The 14,366-nt window shown below is 39.6% G+C and overlaps 1 protein-coding gene across 2 annotated transcripts in view; it reads left to right on the top strand.

The window, feature by feature from the left end:
• Positions 1-10,409: 10,409 nt before the first annotated feature.
• npr1a (natriuretic peptide receptor 1a) overlaps positions 10,410-14,366 on the top strand; it is a 66,858-nt gene continuing 62,901 nt past the window's right edge. For both annotated transcript variants that reach the window (XM_036145394.1, XM_036145395.1), the window contains exon 1: positions 10,410-10,863. The gene's annotated coding sequence lies outside the window, so the exon portion shown is untranslated. The remainder of the gene's footprint in view (positions 10,864-14,366) is intronic.

The following is a 14,366-nucleotide window of genomic DNA, read 5'->3' as shown; positions in this document are numbered from 1 at the left end:
TTTTTACCAGCCTGTGTGATTCTGAGACGATGATTTTGAGATGCCATGTTGTGAATTGGTGCTATATAAATAAACTGAATAGAAACAAAAGCTTTTGCATGGTTTACATTAGATTATAAATGTTTTTTAAGACCAGTTGGGGCGAAATAAGTATTTCAGTTTTTACTGTTTTGCTGTTAACATAAGTCCATAATAATTTTAAGAATGATCCATTTTTTAAATCCAATTAAAAGCAGCTCTGATGTTTTTTGTAATCTTTGATTAAAAGATAATTGTAAATAGATATTAAACATATTAAAAGTGTTTACTGTTTATCTGGTAAATCAGGCCTGCAGACCAACAGCAGTTCTGTGTTACAGGCTAATCATGTTGCTACAATACCATGAAAAACAAGGCAAGGCAAATTTATTTATATAGCACATTTCAGTACAGAGACAATGCAAAGTGCTTTACATGATTAAAATATAGGAAAATAAAACAGAATAAAAGCAAGCAGGAATAACATGCTGAAACAAAATAGAACATGGGAAAATAAAAATGAAAAGCAAACAAGTAAAAACAGTTGGAATACAAAGTAAACTAATTATATTTCAGTAATACAGTTAAATTAGAACAGTCGAAGACAATCCTAAACAAATGTGTTTTTAATCTTGATTTAAAGGAACTCAGGCTTTCAGCACATTTACCGTTTTCTAGAAGTTTGTTCCAGATAAGTGAAGCATGGGAACTAAATGCAACTAAAGGAACTAAACAGATGCAGCATGTTTTTCCACAAGATGTCACTGCAACACTTAAACTTGAACTGTTGACAATCTTCTACTTTCAGTTAGTTTAAAACTTATATAGTAGACTCACACCTTTAAACCACTCATTAACTGTACAATTTCACCTAAGTTAGTATAAGTAATAACTCAAATATTGTATTGCTGGTTCTGTTTTGTATGTGAATAAAGGTAAAGGCACCCTATAGTGGGTGAACCTTTATTTGCAGCAAACCGGGAGCAGATAAGACAATATTTCAGCTTTTAATTGTGGGGAAACATCCTCCTCCCTTTCTTTAGTGATTGGTTAATTTCCCTCCACTTCATAATAGGCAAGCTTTTATTTTTAATGTAGATAATTTATAGTCAGCGGCTTACTGATTGTGACAATTACACTGGGAAGTATTAAGCTAAATTCATATCTAAACCAGTCTCTATAAAGCTGAAAAATAATTAGATTAAATTATATGTCTGAAGAACGATTGAACCAAGTGGGTAAAACATGTGTTGCACACCTCAATGTTTTTCTTAGGGAATTTATTTCCAATAGTTAAAGTAACATGAAAATCACATCTGTAGCAATCCAAATAACCCATAGATAAGAAGCAATCCCAACAAATTAGTCCATAAATCATGTTGGGTGTGAAGAAATATTGCAGTACAGGGATCAAGGTCTGACCACATAAAGAAAGAAAAGTTAAAAAATACCAAAAAAAAAAGCCATGGCACCAGCTGAAATCTGTCGTATCCAGTAAGCATACCTGCTGCTGTCTGAAGATAAATATCAGCTGGTTTAGAATTAACTGGAGGACTATAAAATGATTTCTTACAACCAATGTATGCAATTAAAAGCAAATTAACCTTCACAAAAAGGTTTTACTAATACAAAACATACTCCTGTCAATGATTAAAGCTGAATTTCCAGGGTTTGAATGCTCCAGCGAACGCTGTTTGAGCCATGATCCAGAAGTGGTTCATAATTTCATAAAGCAGCCACTGCTAGTTGCCCTTCGTAAGATTTCTGAGGGAGTAAAAAGAATTAAACGACTGTCCAAGAACCAAGGAGAACTCAAAGAAAGACAGCGTTACTCTTGAAAATATGAAGTTACAACCTAAACTGCGAAGTCCTCAATGCACATTTACTACCCAGGACTCCACTGCTGAAGAAAAAACAGCAGAAGATTTGGACAAACCAGTGAAATTCTAGTTATATATGATCTGGTCGGTTGAGGCCAAAGCTGAACCCAAAAACATTTGCAGCAAACCGGGAGCAGATGAGACAATATGAAATTCTCTATGATATGAATATGAATATGAAAGTGAAATTCTAGTTATATATGATCTGGTCAGATGAGGCCAAAGCTGAACCCAAAAACATTGCGCCAAAAGTGAAGTTTTAAGGTGGGATCATTATGGAGTGGGTTATCTGATGGATCATGGCAGACTTCATTAAACTGAAGGAAGGACAGAAGCAGAATGGTGCCGGGACGTTTTTAATGGGAATCTGAAGATGAGATGAGTGTAGATCTCCAAACAAGACATTATACAGACAAGTTAATTGGTTTCAGAAAAAGAAAGCAAAGCTGTTACAGTGGCCCAAGTCAATAATCTGACTTGTATCCAATTGAAAATCTATGGAAAGAACTGGTCAGGGTGCATAGAAAAGAGCCCCAGAACCTTTAAGATGTGAAGACAGATTATGTGAAAGAACGGGTCAAAACCACACCTAATTGAGGTGTCAATTTATTATTATTTATGGCTAAGTCTTTTCCACAAAGTAGACTATTTTTATTGACACTAATGGCCTATATTTGACAGTAAACTGACAGGGAATGAGGTTGAGAGAGAGAGAGAGAGAGAGAGAGAGAGAGAGAGAGAGAGAGAGAGAGAGAGAGAGAGAGAGAGAGAGAGAGAGAGAGAGAGAGAGAGAGAGAGAGAGAGAGACATGTGTCAAAAGTCCACAGGTTGGGACTCAAACCTGGGACGTTTGCGTCGGGGGTTCATTCCATAAAGTATTTTATTACATTTTTATCCGGGTGATCAATAGTAATTCTTGTTTTTAAACATAACTTTATATGTGGACTGATTTGCTTTGATTTCTCTGTTTTTATGAATTGCTTTTAATAACTTCTGAGCTGGGACGCTTCATGATTACCCAGAAGGAGTTGGACAGTGTTGCTGATGGAAAGTGTATGACAGTCTCCATGCTGGACGCAGACCTTCACAACCTTGCTGTGTCTAAATAGGTTAAATGTATTACTCACATCATTGTGGGAACAGCAGAGCAGAAAGAAGGTTCTGTCCTTGTTCAGCTACAATCCTAAAACATGCATGTTAGGTTAACTGGAGAGTTTAAATCACCCCTGGATATGAGTCTGTGTGTCTGGACTTGTAACTCATCCAAGGTGTACCCAATGTTGATGCTTGATGAATGCGAGAAATGCATGCTCCTCCACAACCTTACAGAAAGTAGAAGGATATTGATAATGAAGCACTCTGATAAAAGACGTGCATGTATATATATATATATATATATATATATATATATATATATATATATATATATATATATATATATATATACATACAGTACAGGTCAGCTGACAGCTTTGCTAGGGCCCGGGACAACGCAGTCTTTTTGCCGCCGCCACACACACACACCAAAAAAAGTCAACTTAACTGTATACTTCATGCCCTGGAAATCTCTGTTTTATAATGGATATTGTTAACCCATCTATTAAATTTAGTACACTAGTTGACCTTTTCTTCATCAGAGAACAGCAAGCACTGCAGCCAAAATATGGCTTTTTTTGATCTGCTGTATATTAGCCAGTCCCTAAGCTTGATGTATCATGAAACTGTTGACCTTTCGGGTTTTGTGATTTTTATTTTATTATTACAATTAAATGATAATAATAATAATAATAATAATAATAATAATAATAATAATAATAATAATAATAATGTTCATGGTGTTTTTTTTCCCTAATCCGCCTCTTATATCTTTCAATCCTTATGTAATTTTGTCTGTGTTGTGTGCACCTGCCTGTTGCTTTAATCATATAAATTTCCCCGTCATGGGATAAATAAAGGATTAGCTAATGTTATCTTATCTTAAATAACACTTTTTAATAGGATATATGTACTGGGTTCTTTCAGTGTCTTAATTACATTTTCTGTGTGGGCTCCATTAACATATGATAGATAATATCTACTTTGAAAGTTAACATGAACTACTGCTGAAGATGACCACTCTTATCTACTTGGATGTTCTCTGGAGGACTAAAACGCCTCAGTCAGTGACGTCAGTCTGTGGGTCTGGTCTGTCGGGGCAATGAGAGAAGTTTCGTCTCCTCTCTCCTGTTTTTGTCGCTCGACGTTTTCTTGCTCATGGTTTTTCACGTGCTTAGATACATTTGTTGTGTCTCCACTGAATTTAACCGGCTTTTTACAAAACAGCTTGATTTCATTTACGGTATTAAAATAGAGCCAAACGGCGCTTCTTTCCCTCTTCATGTTTTACCGCTCCTGCAGGGCAGCGCGGTTGTTTGTGAGAGACACCAGAGAGCTGAGTGGGCGGGCCAGGCTGAGCCTGCGTGCTGATTGGCTGGCGCTGCTGAGCCATGTACGAGAGGGGAGGAGGAGCAGCAAAGTGCCGTGACACAGACGCAGAGACGTTGGTGAAGCTGCGCGCTGACTGACACTGTGACTGACTGACTATTTTAAAAAAAAACACTTCCCACATCCTTCCTATTTTGGGGGTTAAAGCTCAGACTAGCTGGGGTTCTACAGACCTCTGAATCTAACGAGTATTACCCTGATTAGAATTCCTGTGAGAGCTTTTCAGCTAGATTAGTAGGATACGACTGATCTACTAACTACCTCCATCCTAGGGCCACACCCCTCTGCAGTGGACAGGTCAGGCACCCTAGTAGCCTGAAGCTACCCATTCCCCGACCGCCGCCCTAGTTAACAGGGGCTCCTACTTTTTTACATCGGCACTTGGTATACGATCAGTAAATTTTTTAGAAACTCAAAAGTCCCTAACGGTGTTGTTTTAAAGTTTGGGCTACAGGCAACCTTTTAAGACCTCCTAAATATCTCTAGAACCATACACCATGTTTGTTTTACAATCATAGAAGAACTCAGAAAAATGTTGACTCAATAATTGAATGTCCACAACTCCTAACAAAATTTTATATGCTTCTTTAATTAGTACGCTTTAGCAGGGGATTAGCAACAGCATCAAGCAATATAACAAATTACAAATTAAAATTTAATCAACTTCCTATCTTTTATCTAAGGCTGTTTACTAATGTGTTCAGAAGAGGATTTTAAATTTGGAGGAGCAAACTGACCCGAACCATCAATGTTATCCCAAAGTGTCTTTTTCCTGAAGGAGTTGTTCAGGCAAAAACTTCACTTCTCTTGATGGTAACCCCAATGTCCCATTAATGTCCCATTAATGTCCCATTCACAAAGACTCACACTTTGAGCCCCTGCTTTGATGTGTGTGTCTGAGGTCCATCTCTTCGGCTTGACAAGTTGGTTCAGCTTCAAAACTGACATCTCACGGGTGCAACTCACATCTTCAGAACATCTAGGATCTTATCATCAACCAGGTCAAACCCACAGCAGTTCTTCTTGACAGGATTTGCAGATTGTTGGCCCCGAATTGTGGAAAACACGAAAAATAGATAATCTGACTCAGTGTCGGCGGTTCTCAGAGACAGGGGCGCCGTGTTCTTCCTTTGGCTCAACAGTCGTCCTTCCATCTTGGGTCTTCTTTTCTTCTGCTCCGTGCTGCGTGTCTTCTGAGGAGACTGAGCAATGAGCACACAGATGATCTTTCTTTTATGTGTTGAAAGAGCCGTTGGGAGATTTAGCGTGGTCCGGTTATGTTTAGCGCGGTTCAGTTCAGTCTGCTGACCATTTACACACGAGTGTTATCTCAGTTACCGAGCTCGGACTGGTCTCGGCTCGGTTAAAAAAGTTTAGTGTAAACGGGCCTAAAAGGTCTCGCTCCTCTTTCTCTGACCCTAGGCAGCAGGTCATTGAACCAAACCGTCCGGTTCCGCTTCTTCTTTTCTTCTCGGCAGATTTCCTGTAGCTAGCAGCTGCTCTCCTTCCAAGCGAAAATTCTTCTTTCCACAAACCTATTTTCTCCTTAGCCTTAGCCTTCTTCTTGCTCAGTTGTGCAACACGGCCTCCCACTTCTTTTTCTACTCTGGTTAGAGCCTGTTTGTGCTGTCCTCTGAAGGGAGAAGTACACAGCGTTATAGGAAATCTTCAATTTCTTAGCAATTCCTCGCATGGAATAGCCTTCATTTCTAAGAACAAGAATAGACTGTCGAGTTTCAGATGAAAGTTCTCTTTTTCTGGCCATTTTGAGCGTTTAATTGACCCCACAAATGTGATGCTCCAGAAACTCAATCTGCTCAAAGGAAGGTCAGTTTTGTAGATTCTGTAACGAGCCAAACTGTTTTCAGATGTGTGAACATGATTGCACAAGGGTTTTCTAATCATCAATTAGCCTTCTGAGCCAATGAGCAAACACATTGTACCATTAGAACACTGGAGTGATAGTTGCTGGAAATGGGCCTCTATACACCTATGTAGATATTGCACCAAAAAACAGACATTTGCAGCTAGAATAGTCATTTACCACATTAGCAATGTATAGAGTGTATTTCTTTAAAGTTAAGTCTAGTTTAAAGTTATCTTCATTGAAAAGTACAGTGCTTTTCCTTCAAAAATAAGGACATGTCAATGTGAACCCAAAGTTTTGAACGGTGTATATATATATATATATATATATATATATATATATATATATATATATATGTATATGTATATATATATACGACTGTTTTTGCATAACAACCCGCCTTTTTTCTGTGCTCCTCTCTTAAACTTCCTACTGTTTGAACAGACTTGTGAGGAATTCCAGGTATTTAAACCCATTTGCAACAACCGTTGACGTCTCTTGTCACTCTTACCTAACTGACCTGTGGATTATTGCAACCAGTGAGTTGTTTACTCACCCACCCATAGTCTGCTGCGGTGTTTTCACATCAATCAGTGCGAGCGTGCTCGTCAAACCGCCTGGGGAGGAATGGGAGGTCTGCAGCGTATGTTGCTGACTGGTTTTGCAGAACGGCCCCCATGTCAACTTGAAGATGTTTTGTTCAGTTTAGCACCTACCTTGCCTCACACCGGTAAAAAGTTTCATTTTTCCACGCTGAATGTGTTTCAGGACGTACATGCTTGAGGAAGATATCGCTGTTGGTTAGAGTGGTTCAATACTTGATGCAGATCTTGCTATAATAGAAAACAAAATAAGATAAGATGAGATAGGCTTTATTGATCTCACATTGGAGAAATTCCAATGATATATTTTCCAATGAAAATATAATAATAGCAGAGTCTGGACGGCACTTACTGGGTTTTTAATCAGTTAGGTCTTCTATAGTGAGGATGTAGTGGTTAATTGTTGTGGCTGTAATATACGGGGGAAAGAGTTGTGGTAGAGGCAGAAGGGTCAAATTTAGGTTTGTTGTACCTAAGAGCATTTGCTAACTGATCATTAGCCTTCCATGGTGGTTGAGGATTTTTTACTCTGTAAAATGTAAGTTCAGCCACTGACTTCCCAAAATCTTTTTCCTTTTGTAGCTGGGTTAATATGGGCATGCTGGCCTGCAGCATGCCCATCTCTGGGACACAGAATTGTGTGCATAATTATTTGAAGAGATAAATGTAGCAACTTCAGAGGTCTGGATATTGTACCCAAGCATGAACTCATGTAGCAACAGTGGAAAGGAAAACTCCCCTTTAGCAGGAAGAAACCTTCAGCAGAATCAGGCTCAGTGTGAATGTAGAGCAGAGGCACAAAAAAAAGCACAGAAGCATTGGTCCAGGTTAAAGAAAGTATTAGATTAGTGAACGCTTGTGCTCCAGGGGGGTTATTGTCACCCAAACAGATTGGTTTGTTTTTCAGTTTAATTCTGCAGGATAAATGTCCTATTATAGGTGGCAAGACTTTGGAAATAATCTGTCTTGTTAAAGTTTTAGAAACCAAGAACGGTTACCTCTCGACCTCTTCCTTAGACCTACGAACCAACTCTTGTCTTTAACGATCCTTTCGGCCGCCTGTTTTCACAAGTGACCTAACAGATCACTCTGCAATCAGCGTGCAGGTAAAGTAGCAAAGCCTTTTTCCTTCTTTAATCAGTTTTCCAAATTCTCTGTTAATTTAGTGCCAGGGGGGGGGGAAACACAGTGGAGGGATTTCCTGTGTTTGTCCGCGGTCAACTCTTTCAATTACAACATGTCCCATCAGACAAGAGCAACATACACATACACAAATGAGTCTTTTCATTAACGAGAGAGTTGAGAGCGGAGGGCAGGGAGTGAGTGTGCTTTAATGTGTGTTAGCGGGTGGGTGGTGATCATTTCCAGGAAGAGGTACAGAGGAGGGAGAGTTTGTGTGTGTGTTACTAAGTGGCTTCCTGGTCCACCGGGTGTATCCTGTTCAAAGACGCACTCGCCCTGAGGGTCATGCATACGCGTGTGTGTCCTGTACATTAACTTTATCAACAACAACACACACATAGTTTGGCCACGGTTTTTGTTGACTCCACATTCTCGCAATGATAAACCTGATTGTTGTGGTGTCAGTGTTTGCACATTCAGGACATCACTGAGGAGAAGACATGTTTTTTTTTTTAATGCCAACTTCCAGCACAGCCTCTGACCGGCAGGGAGCTGAGAGACGAAGAAGGTCAAAGATTAATAAGAGTTTGTTGAATCATTAAACCCTAAGAGATCAGGAATGTTAAGGTGTTGCGTCAGCCGTCTCGATGAAACTCATTCTAAGAAATTAAAACAAACACAAAGCTGGTTTTCACAGACCATGTTCAGAAAAAACATGACATGAAGGCTTTCTGGAAGCTTTCATCAGGGCTTTTATTTTAAACCATTTTAAACCGAACAGTGAAATAATGGATTATGTTTTGCACTAATAAGAACACATTTTAAATATTTAGTGGACAAACATTTTGAACATACAGTGGAAATATGATGTACTTACAGGTGTTAAATGTGTAGTTTTTTGTGAAGCAAAAAAAAAAGAAAGAAATATTTTTAGCCTAAAAAAAGTTGCAAAAAGACGGTTGTATATGTGTGCTCAGCTTTTAACCTTTAATAATTTGTTTTAATTTGAGTATCACCTTGGTTGAGTTTATACCTACTAGTTGTTTTGGATCAGCTGAAGGCTTTGAACTGCATTTTGTGGACTTCCTGATAGTAAACAATTACAATAGTCCAGCCTTGAAGTAACAAACGCATGGACTAGTTTTTCAGCATCACTCCTGGACAGAATTTTTATAATTTTGGCGATATTTCGGAGGTGAAAAAAGGAAACCTGTATAATATGGGACTTAAATTACATGTCCTGGTCAAAAGTAACTTCAAGATTTTTTACTTTATTACCAGAGGTCATACAGATTAGGTGAGCCAGATTAAGTGATTAATACAGTTATTTTTTAAAGGCCCCTGGTCCAAAGATGACAACTTATGTTTTGTCAGAATTTGAAAGAAGAAAATATAAAGTCATTCAGGTTTTGATGTCATCAACACATGCCTGTAGTCGAAGTAATTTATTGGATTCGTCAGGATTAATGGCTAAATATAGCTGAATGTCATCAGCATAACAGTGTAAATTAATCCCATGATGTTTGATAATTTTCCAAACAGAAGCATAAATATAGTGAAGAGAATTGGTCCAATGACTGAACCCTGTGGTACTCCACAAGTGACCCTAGAGTTTGAAGAAGATTCATTATTAACATGAACAAACTGGAATCAGATACTGTTTAAACCAGCCTAATGATTTTTTCCCTTAATCCCTGCTGTATGTTCAAGTCTTTCTAGGAGAATATTGTGATCAGCTGTATCAAATGCAGCACTGAGATCTAACAGGACAAGTATAGACACAAGTCCATTATCTGAAGCCTTGAGAATATCATTAGTGACCTTCACCAGTGCTGTTTCAGTATTATGATGAGCTCTGAAGCCTGACTAAAACTCTTCAAACAGGTTATTACTGTGTAAATATTAACATACTTGATTAGCAACCATTTTCTCAAGACTTCTAGATAAGAAAAAAGATTTGATATAGGTCTGTAATTTATTAGGTCATCTTGATCAAGAGAAGGCTGATAAGAGGTTAGGTAAAGATTTATTAAGCTACCCACTTACTAAGGATAGTTTAATCATATCCAAAATGGGTATGTTTAAGTACATTTCCAAAGAAATGTATTTAAAAATAATGAGAAAATAGGTTTAGAAGTGTTTGTTAATCCAACTAGTCAGAATAAAGTTTTTAGTTAATTCTGCAACCAACAGTTTTCTAATCATATCAATAGCATCATAAACAGTTTATGTTTTTATAAGCATATTCTGCTTATCTGGACCTGTTTGGCTGCTGGGCGTGATTCGGGAGCACAGATTATTCTCCCACCAGGAAATGCAGCTGTTCTGTGTTTGGGAGCGGAGCTGATCACCAGGGGGCTCCAGAACAACGTGGGTTTCCTGCTGTCCCCCCCTCCTCCTGTTAAAAACCATCCACGCCAGCTATTCTTATTAAACTGCATCCAAACAGATTTGACGCTGCTCCGTTTTACTCCTCTTGTCAGTTTTAATTGGGAAAGAAGCTCCGGAGCCAATCAGCGAGCGCCTCGCGGTCTCATCAGAGCGCTGAAGATCCCCGCGGCAGACACGCGCGCGCCCACTCAGCGCTATCTCTGCCCTCTTGCCCTGTTTACGTGCCCCCACTCTGAGAGAAGAAATGCGTGCGTGTGCGCGCGTGGCCGTGAGGAAGGTGGGACATTGTCGGGACCTTTTTCTCTTTTCCTGAACGTATTGGACCGGAAAAGTGCCGGCAGCAGCGGGGCTCGGTACTCCGGCGTGTCTCCACTGACACTGAAGCTCTGTTACTGCCCTGGGAGCCGCTGAGGAAAACCTCTCCTTCATGTTCTTCTTGTCGTTTTGGCTGCTGGAAAACATGAAGCTGCAGGAAGAGAAGCTCTGAGGAACCGAGCAGGTAAAGAACAGATTGTTTGTTTTTTATTTATTAATTAAAGTTCAGAGCCACAGAAACACGACTCGGGTCACTTCAAACAGCCGAATCCACACAGAGCTGCGGAGTTGGTTCTTAATTGCATTCTTACTTCCTTTAAATGTAACTGATAATTATAGTTGTTGGTCTAATCAAAGTTAGGCTAAACAGCTGCTCTGTTTAAACACAAAGAAATTAACCAATCAGGCGTCGGCAGAAGGTTAATCAAATCCTTAATTTCCCAAAAAGATAACTACTTTTCTCCTGTCCTGGTTTATGATGTACTCTGTTACTCTTATCATTACATGCCTCAGGGGTTGGAGGCCAATACAAACATCGTACTACAACTCTGCTGCTAAATTGAACACTAGTTGCATTTAATTATACCTTAAAGTCCTGACTTATTGATTAGCAGTTGAAAAATAGCTCAAGCAGCAAAAGAAATACATTTCTGCAAACTGTCAGTTTCTAGTGTTTGAAGACATGATTAATTACAGTTCATTGTAATTATTACAATGTGGTAATAGTATACTGCTGATATATTGGTATGGTTGTCATGATAGCTTTATTCACGTCCATGACTGAAAGCAACCAGTGCAGCTGAAAATTTGGCAGAAAGTTCCCGAGGAGTGGGGATGTTATTTTTGGAACGCCGACATTTGACATCAATCTATAAAACATTGCTCATGCAAGAGAAGAGTAGGTATATCAAAGTCTTCAGCTTGAATTTGAATTCATAAATGAAAGATTCACAGTGAACAGTCATGGGTGATGGAGACGGGCTGCATCTAAATGTTGCAGGATAGTAGCACTTAAGGATGGTATTTGGGTGCTCCTGGTGCAAGCCATGCTGGGGTTGTGCAAGTCTCACTTTCTCCCACATAAAGTCTGTTTTACAATGCAAGAAGGGAACTAAAAGTAAGCAAAATTTTCTAGAAATGGGTGTATTTGTCCTTTTATGAGCAGGTAAATAAGATTATCAACCAATGAAAGGAGTATTTTTTACCCCTAAAATAAGATAATTAGATATACTGAACTTGAAATAAGCCAATGGGGATGAGTTGTTCCTAATTTTAAGTGCAAAAATCCTATTCCATTGGCAGATCATTTAAACATGCCTGCTCAAATCAAGAATAAATATACAAATTTTAAGACATTTTAACTTAGTTCCCTTTTTGCAGTGTACCTGAGAGGGTTCAGCTGAGTGGCTTTTATTGGCTATCAACACTTATATGCCCAAAACAAGAGATGTGTCCACTTTCTTTTCACAAAGACTGGCCTGCTCCCAGTGCGTGTTGAACTTCCCCACGACTGCATCTTGTTACCAATCCTGTTTGTGGTGTTCATGGACAGGACCTCAAGATGTAGTCAAGGAGAAGAGGGTGTCTGGTTTGGGAACCCCAGAATCTCACTTTTGCTTTTTGCAGACGATGTGGATCTGTTGCGTTCCTCAGGCCATGATCTCCAGCGTGCACCAGAGCTGTTCGCTGCTGAGTGTGAAGCAGCCAGAATGAGAGTCAGCTCCTCTAAGTCTGAGGTCATGGTCCTCGAATGGAAAAAGTTGTATTGTCCCCTCTGGGTCAGGGGTAAGTCTAGGGGTCAGCCTGAAGGAGTTTATTTAGCTTGGTATCTTGTTCATAAGTGATGGTAGGATGGAACAAGAGATCCACAGACGGTTTAGTGGTTGGTGCTCTGCAGTAATGTCGGCGCTGCTTTGGTTTGTTTTGCTGTAAATAAAGAACTGAGCCAAAAAGCAAAGCTCTCGATTTACTGGTCCATCTACAGTCCAACCCTCAACTATGATCATAAGGTCTGGGTCATGACTGAAAGAACAAGATCCAGGATACAAGCAGCCAAAATGAGCTTCATCCACAGAGTGGCCTGGCCCAGCCCTAGAGATGGGGTGAGGAGCCCTGTTATCCAAGGAGGGCTCAAAGTAGAGCTGCTGCTTCTGTACATCGGCTTTGGGAACATGTTGAGATCTCCCAGAATGAGCTGGAGGATGTTGCTGGGGAGAGGGATGCCTGGGTTTCCCTCCTGTTGCCCACACGGCCTGATCTCAGATAAGGGTAAGACAATAGATGGATAGATGCTTCAACTACTCTGTGGTCTCTCACACAACTCAAACTCTGAACGTCGCCTACAGTCAGTTATCTGACTGTAGGTGGTTTGCCTCTGTGACGTCACTTCAAGGTAATACTACATTTGGTGGTGTGTTAAAGGGAAGCTAAAACACTAAAACATAATCAGGATGCAGCTGTATTCAAACACGCTCAAACATTTGGCCCAGAAACTGACAAAAAAATACTCTATATAACAATAGAGGTAATTGTTGTAGCTAAACAGGCAAGAAGCTCATTTAAAGGGAGCAGTTATTCATTTAATGCCATCTGTGGGAATCTGCAGATGATATTTGAGTAAAAAGTGAGATATAAGATAAGGAAAAAAGAACTGAAAACATTATTTTATTTTAATTCAATGTTATTTATATAGCAGCAATTCATGAAACATGTCATCTCAAGTCACTTTACAAAGTCAAAATCAATCATATTATACAGATTGGTCAAAAATGTCCTATATAAGGGAACCAGTTGATTGCATCAAAGTCCCGACAAGCAACATTCACTGCTGGAGAAGCATAGAGCCACTGGGAGAGTCGTCTGCATTGTCCATGGCTTTGCAGCAATCCCTCATACTGAGCAAGCATGAAGCGACAGTGGGAAGAAAAACTCCCCATTAACAGGGAGGAAAAACCTCCAACAGTACCAGGCTCAGTATGAACGGTCATCTGCCTCGACCGACTGGGGTTACAGAAGACAGAGCAGAGACACAACAAGACAGACAAACAAGCACAGAAGCACACATTGATCCAGGAATCTGTTCTACATTAGATGGTAATAATTTGATAAACTTTAAATAACAGCTGCAGTCGCCTCGCGGGTCTGGCTGTTTACTCCCTGCCAAGTTGTAGCCGTGGCATCGCTCTATTCTTTATTGAGTCAGGTATAACCAGCCACCAATACGGGCAACCACCTGCGCTGGGTCCTGGGGGGGGGGGGGGGGGTCTAAGCGGGTTTACATAGGCTTTTGTTGCCAAAAAGTGCTTTTAAAATGACTTATCTACCTTCAAAAATTGTGGAAAGACTCTAAAACTAAGATTTTCTTACTTTTCATCCCAATTATATTTATAAGCTCAATAGGTCTGAAATGAATAATTATTGAGGCTGGGTCTTTTATTAAGTTATTTACATTCTCTATGTAACCGTGATTTGTTCAAATATTAGATTTTCACTTATTTCACTCATATCAGGGCATTTCTAACAAAGCCTCTGTAAATAAAAGCTGCTTCTTTTTGGAAACCGGTGAAGGACCTTCCTATCAGTTGTTGATGCTGCCGTTTTCTTTCTTATTAAACCGAACTGACGGCTGAGCAACATAAAGATGGATCAGGACAACCGGCTCAGCAGTCTGTGTCCTCTTTGATCCAC

The sequence above is a fragment of the Fundulus heteroclitus genome, chromosome 13 (genome assembly GCF_011125445.2).
Source record: "Fundulus heteroclitus isolate FHET01 chromosome 13, MU-UCD_Fhet_4.1, whole genome shotgun sequence".
Lineage (NCBI taxonomy): Eukaryota > Metazoa > Chordata > Actinopteri > Cyprinodontiformes > Fundulidae > Fundulus > Fundulus heteroclitus.
Note: the sequence above shows the minus strand (reverse complement) of the source record. Positions and strands in the feature narration are given on the sequence as shown.